This window comes from Ambystoma mexicanum, chromosome 7p (genome assembly GCF_040938575.1).
Source record: "Ambystoma mexicanum isolate Mex_15411 chromosome 7p, UKY_AmexF1_1, whole genome shotgun sequence".
In the NCBI taxonomy this organism is placed as follows: domain Eukaryota; kingdom Metazoa; phylum Chordata; class Amphibia; order Caudata; family Ambystomatidae; genus Ambystoma; species Ambystoma mexicanum.
This window is the reverse complement of record NC_090939.1, coordinates 24,721,332-24,728,658: the sequence shown is the minus strand read 5'-3', so window position 1 is coordinate 24,728,658 and position 7,327 is coordinate 24,721,332. Positions and strand designations below refer to the sequence as shown.

The following is a 7,327-nucleotide window of genomic DNA, read 5'->3' as shown; positions in this document are numbered from 1 at the left end:
CTTAAGCAATGTAAGCAACAGCAACCATAACCTTAAGCAATGTAAGCAAAAACAACCATAACCTTAAGCAATGTAAGAAACAGCAACCATAACCTTAAGCAATGTAAGCAACAGCAACCGTAACCTTAAGCAATGTAAGCAACAGCAACCGTAACCTTAAGCAATGTAAGCAACAGCAACCGTAACCTTAAGCAATGTATGCAACAGTAACTGTAACCTTAAGGAATGTAAGCAAAAGCAACCGTAACCTTAAGCAATCTAAGCAACAGTAACTGTAACCTTAAGCAATGTAAGCAACAGTAACCGTAACCTTAAGCAATGTAAGCAACTAGTTACTGTAACCTTAAGCAATGTAAGCAACACCAACCGTAACCTCAAGCAATGTATGCAACAGTAACCGTAACCTTAAGCAATGTAAGCAACACCAACCATAACCTTAAGCAATGTAAGCAACAGCAACCGTAACCTTAAGCAATGTAAGCAACACTAACCATAACCTTAAGCAATGTAAGCAACACCAACTGTAACCTTAAGCAATGTAAGCAACTAGTTTATGTAACCTTAAGCAATGTAAGCAACACCAACCATAACCTTAAGCAATGTAAGCAACAGCAACCGTAACCTTAAGCAATGTAAGCAACAGCAACCGTAACCTTAAGCAATGTATCCAACAGTAACTGTAACCTTAAGCAATGTAAGCAAAAGCAACCGTAACCTTAAGCAATCTAAGCAACAGTAACTGTAACCTTAAGCAATGTAAGCAACAGTAACCATAACCTTAAGCAATGTGAGCAACTGTAACCGTAAGCTTAAGCAATGTAAGTAACAGCAACTGTAACCTTAAGCAATGTAAGCAAAAACAACCATAACCTTAAGCAATGTAAGCAAAAGCAACTGTAACCTTAAGCAATGTAAGCAACAGCAACCGTAACCTTAAGCAATGTAAGCAACTGTAACCGTAAGCTTAAGCAATGTAAGTAACAGCAACTGTAACCTTAAGCAATGTAAGCAAAAACAACCATAACCTTAAGCAATGTAAGCAAAAGCAACTGTAACCTTAAGCAATGTAAGCAACAGCAACCATAACCTTAAGCAATGTAAGCAACAGCAACTGTAACCTTAAGCAATGTGAGCAACAGCAACAGTAACCTTAAGCAAAGTAAGCAACAGCAACTGTAACCTTAAGCAATGTAAGCAACAGCAACCGTAACCTTAAGCAATGTATGTAACTGGAATTGTAACCGTAACCTTGAGTAACATGAATGCAACAGCGCCTTGATGCCTAAGGGTTTAGTGCGCTATGGAAATAAAATAAAGAAAGAAAAATGTGTTATAGCTAGTTCAGTAGATGTGACTATCTCTCCTCCCTCCCTCGGTCCTATGGTATTTAGGACTGAAAGGGGCCTAATGGCTGTAAATAAATGGCTACACATCTCACTATTTCAGATTTTACACTAGATTTCTGATTCTATTCATCCTTTTCTTGGTCCAAAGCACTGTCAAGTAAGTGTGTTTAAGCACTTTATGAATAGACTATAGGTTGGGCCCAAAGCACTTTCATGCAAGTTGAATAGACTATAGCTTGGGTCCAAAGCACTTTCATGCAAGTGTTTTTGAGCACTTTATGAATAGACTATAAGTTGTTCTGATGAATCTGTTACACACCAGGTGACAGAATGTCATCAAATGATTTTAGGCAAAATGTGCCTGTGTGTTGTGGAGTCAGAGTGGAATGAGTTAACTGTATTTAATGACAACTACTTAAAAGAAAAGATGTGTTAAAATGTTACAGTCAAGACACACATGCTAGTTTTGCCCTTGACACCTAAATACTAATTGACACTTTGTGGCTGGGTTCTTTCGAGGCGTTAAGGTGCAGTTTTAAAGTGAAGGTGTAACCACTTTGCCCGTGCTTTCATTTGTCCCACTTAAATCAATCTTTAGCTCTGTCTTCCACTTTGTGTTTTCCACTGGTAAGATAGCCCATCACGTTATGTGCTCACCTCAGACATCAGACATTGTCCAACTCTAGCCAACCAGGTTCACATCCCTGCAGGCCTCATTCAGCATTTTATTTGACATATGTCTGAGTGGCACTTAATTGTGCAATAGTAAAACACCTGTTTTTACAATGCTCAAAAGTAAGAGGAATGCTGAATGAAGCTCTATTAGAAAAGTGATGTGTGGATTATTACTGGCCTTGAAGATCTCTGCCCACACAGCGCCACAATTCCTCTCAGAAAAGCAACCCCTACTGTGATTCCCTGCATCAATTTCCCAAACATTACAATTCCCAGTGAAATAGAGCATGAATATAATTGCTCTGTGCTGTTTAACCTGTGTATGAATAATCTGCTGTTTTAACTCCACAGATGGCTGAAGTATGAAGAGAGAAAGCAACACTGCAATTCAGGGAAATTACCTGAAAAATGAAGTCCCTGGAAAGGTTTACAAGGAAGAACACGCAGGTGTCCCAGAGCTAAGCGTGTGAAAGTTGTTTCATTGATATGATATGATAGGTTATTTATAACGCACTTAATACCCAGAGGTTTCTAACCGCGGACCCGGGGATCAGACCTGTGTTGCTCCGTGTCATCTTACTTCCAAGGCGAGCATGTTGCCACTGAGCTATCCTTCTAAGACATTCCATTAAACATCACCGTGTGTAAGGGTTATCAGTGGAATCCATGCACACAGGACCTTTGCAAGTACTTTCTATAACAGAACAATCCGTTAAAGAGGACAGCGTGTTTCCTGCAAAATACATATAGGACAATCGCATATGAACTCAATGCAAATGTGAACATTTTTAGTTTTATGTTTGTTCTGATGCTTTATCTGAGAAGACACAGGTGGAATGAGTTGTGTTTCCATCATTGCATATAGGTTAAACCTACTAAACTCTGATACATTCACCTGTCAGTGCAGCGCCTGCTAGAAAACCTTTGCTCATAAAATCAGTCTAATTCATCACGAGAGAAAGCATGTGGTAGAAGGTGTCAGAATTGTGAAGTGGGGCGTTCAAGAAAAGGTGCAGCACAATATAGATTGCCTATAGTGGTGCACGCATATAAGCCCATAGAAAGAAGCTGTTGTAGGTAAAATCAAGGGTCCTGTGAGAGGTTTATAGAACACATTTTCCAAATGTCCTGACATTGAAATTATGTGAATTCTTGTCATGGCATTTTTGCTCAACAAAGCCCAATCTGTGGACTCTCACCTTCAAGAACAATTGTATCAGTGCCCTGAATGTGATAAACAATTCAGTCACAAAAGACATCTAACTCTACATCAAACAACACACACCCGAGAAAAACCTTATAAGTGTCCTGAATGTCAAAAGAGATTCCTGCAGAAAGCATATCTGAGGAAACACGAGAAACTACACATTGGAGAAAACCCTTATCAGTGCTCAGAATGTCAGAAAGGATTCAGTAATATACATGATCTGACTAAACATAAAAGAAAACACACTGGAGAAAAACCTTATACATGCTCAGAATGTCAAAAGCGATTCAGTCAAAAAAGCAGTCTGACTGAGCATGAGAGAGAACACACTGGAGGAAAACCTTATCAGTGCTCAGAATGTCCGAAAAGATTCATTCAGAAAAGTGATCTGACTAGACATGAGAGAAACCACACTGGAGTAAAACCTTATCAGTGTCTTGAATGTCAAAGGAGATTCAGTCGGAAAGAGTATCTATGGCTACATGAGAAGCAACACACTGGAGAAAAAACCTTATCAGTGCTCAGAGTGTCCGAAAAGATTCATTCAGAAAAGTCATCTGACTAAACATGAGAGAAACCACACTGGAGAAAACCTCATCAGTGCTCAGAATGTCAAAAGAGATTCAATCGAAAAGACAGTCTAACTCTACATCAAAGAATACACGCTGGAGAAAAACCATATCAGTGTTCGGAATGTCAGCAAAGATTCATTTGGAAAAGCCAGCTGACTATACATGAGAGAAACCACACTGGAGAAAAACCTTAGAAATGCTCAGAATGTCAGAAAGGATTCAGTCAAAAAAGCAGTCTAAGTCAACATGAGAGAACACATACTGGAGAAAAACCTTATCAGTGCTCAGTATGTCAAAAGAGATTCAGTTATAAAATGAGTCTAGATATACACAAGAGAAAACACACTGGAGAAAAACCTTATAAATGCTCAGTATGTCAGAAAGGATTTAGTCAGAAAAGCAGTCTGACTGTACATGAGAGAAAGCACACTGGGGAATAACCTTATCAGTGCTCAGAATGTCTGAAAAGATTCACTTGGAAATACCGTCTGACTGTACATGAGAAAATCCACAATGGAAAAAAACCTTATAAATGCTCAGAATGTCAGAAAAGATTCAGTCAAAAAAGGAGTCTGACTGAGCATGAGAGAAAACATACTGGAGAAAATATCAGTGCTAAGAATGTCTAAAGAGATTCAGTTATAAAATTAGTCTAGATATACACAAAAGAAAACATACTGGAGAAAAACCTTATCAATGCTCAGACTAGTTTATGAGATCAGACGACAGTAGAAATCAATAAATAGTCAACTTGAGCAAGTCAGAATCTTACAGACAATTGATAACAGTTACTAGACCGTCTTTTGGACTGTATTGTGACAATGTTACAATCAAATATATTTTACAATAAGGAATTAGTGGATGATAATATGTTAATTATATTTTTGTGATATGTCTTAGAGTTAATTAGTGAATGAAGAAATTGCAAATGTACTGTTTTATCTTTTTCAGTGGCTCTTACGTATGTTGTGTGAGTTAGTATGAACTGTGTTTGTTGTTACCGAATGTATGTGACATTACCGATATCTCCAGCCGGTGAATTTACCGGTAGCAATGAGTAAAGTATTGAAGTGGCTTTGTGGTTATCCCATGTTGATAGAAATCAACTGGCACAGATGCAGTGTCACTGGAGTAAGAAAAGGTACCATTTGATATACATTGATATATATATTGGCCATTAATACATTTCTAAGACAAATTTTCAGGGCTGCTACAAGACATATCATGGTAAGGATTGGTGCAGGGCCAATCCATGTAGGCACTTCCCTCTGGAGTGTGATCCTGGGGTAATGACTAAAGTAATCTGATAATCACTCTTACACAGGACTCCCCCCTGCCCCACGTGACAGCATCCAGACCCCTCTCAGGTGTCCCACGCGGGTGATGCTTCTTCCAGGGGATTGGTTATGACACCAGGAAACAAGGGCTGGAGCCTATTATATCCCCAAGGTAAGGGGCAAAAGGGACAGGCTCCAGGCAGGTAGGAGTGGAAGGTGGATCTGGAAGGCTCCTGGATGGAAGGACAAACTTCACACAGGGAGGAAGGTGACGAGGGAGGAGGTCTCATGTAATGGCGATTACATGTGTGATCTATGCATTACAGGCCAGCGCTGTCCGTGTGTGAGTCAGATTAGGAAGACTACGGGGATGATGCCAGAGATGACGAAGCCATTTATATTGTAGTGAAAGATAAGGCTTAATCAGTGTGACCTGCTGTGAGAAGGAGAGAACATGGTGGCTATGCTTCAACTGGTAGTAGCCGGCTTGAACGGTTTATTCCGCTAAGGAATTAAATACAATTCTTTGATCAAGACAAGGATATTGGTTTGGAATTCTCTGTGACAGGATAGAAATCAGCAACTGGATGAACCCGGAGAGACTAAAGATTAATGCCTAAATAAACAGAGATCCTGGTCTGTCCATGTCCTCAGCCATTGGTGAGGGGGGATAGCTCAGGGACAACTCGTTTTTCCTGGAAGCAAGACAGTGCAGCGCAACACAGGTTTGAATCCCGATCCTGCGCTTAGAAACTGCTCGCTGATATTAGGTGCGATATAAAAGAACAATTATAATGAACAGTTCCCAAGTTTCTGCAATCACCTCCCATGGCGGTGGCTGTTCTGGAAACATCCATTAGCGTGCGATGAAATTGCTCTTCTACCACATTCCCTTTGGGATTGTACAGTACCTGGTCCCATTCTCCTCTAAAAACTCTTCAAACTCTCTTAATACAAATTTTGGACCATTTTCAGTAATCATCTTTTACAGAAATCCATCTCTCTAAAACACAGGCTCTAAGAATTACACAGTCTTCCTCGTGCTAGTGTCTCTCATCACACACACCTCTGGTCATTTTGACAACACATCAGCAAGCACCGCTATGTAACTTCCTTGAGTCCTTCTCATTTTAATCATTTATATTTTGGTCTCTTGTTAGGCACTTATACAGTTAGCAAAACTGTTTTAAAGCGCCTACAGGGCAACAGGGTGGGGAAAGGAGGGTAGACAATGAATTACAAGGTACCTAATTGACATAATGGTGCAAGGATATAATGAGAATAACAGGGGGGAGACAAACCTACTATGCCTTATGGGTGTTCAGAACGTGCAAGTGCAGGGGGGAGAGGGGTGGGGAGAGGTGCTTTGATGCTCATGGAGAAGTGCTCAGGGTAAGTGCTGGGAGGAGAAGATCGTAAGTGCAACCACCCGTGGGTAGGCGGACCCTAAGTAAGTGCCGTAGAAGAAGACAGTGGCTGGGATGAAGGATGTGGGGGTTCAGGGCCCCGAGGAAACATAAGGGCCTTGCACATCAGTCACACTACTGTATGATTAGCAGGGAAGAGAGGAGGAGAAGGAAGAGGTAAAGAGAAAGGTCTTGAGGCTTTTTCGGAACTTAAGGAGGTCTTGTTCAAGATGCAGAGAGAGCGGGAGGCTATTCCACAGGAGGGAGCCCGCCGAGGAGAGAGATCGACCACCAGCTCTCTGTTTAGTAAACCACTTAACATGCAGGGAATTTGTGCCAGAAGAGTGAATGAGTCTAGAAGGGTAGTATTTGGTGAGAAAGCGTTGAAGATAGAGTGGTCCCTCGCCCCAGATAGCCTTGTGGATAATACAGAGGGATTTTAATTTAATCCGTGATGAGACTGGGAGCCAGTGAAGGCTTTGAAGGACAGGAGAGATGCAGTCCCTACACTTGAAGCCAAGGATACGTCTTGCTGCCCTATTCTGGGTTAGCTGGGGGGGTCACAGGGTGGACAAAGGAAGATTGAGGAGGAGGCTATTGCAGTAGTCTAGCCTGGAGAGAACCAAGGCATGGATAACACTGAGTATCTGGACTAAGGTGAGGAAGAGTAGAGTCCCTTTGAGAAGGAAGAGCTGAAAGTGGGACTTCTTGACAATGGGCCTCATTATGAGGTGGGCGCAAAGGGATACCGGGCACTGTTAAGGACATCGGTGCCGGTAATCCCTTTGTGCCCTATTCTGAGGTCCCTTAGCGGGTCCCTTTCGTTTTACCAGGTGTTATGGAC

General features: G+C 41.3%; 1 pseudogene; it reads left to right on the top strand.

The window, feature by feature from the left end:
- Nucleotides 1-3,178: 3,178 nt before the first annotated feature.
- On the top strand, nt 3,179-4,509 carry LOC138525876 (zinc finger protein 84-like; annotated as a pseudogene).
- The last annotated feature ends 2,818 nt before the right edge of the window (nt 4,510-7,327 follow it).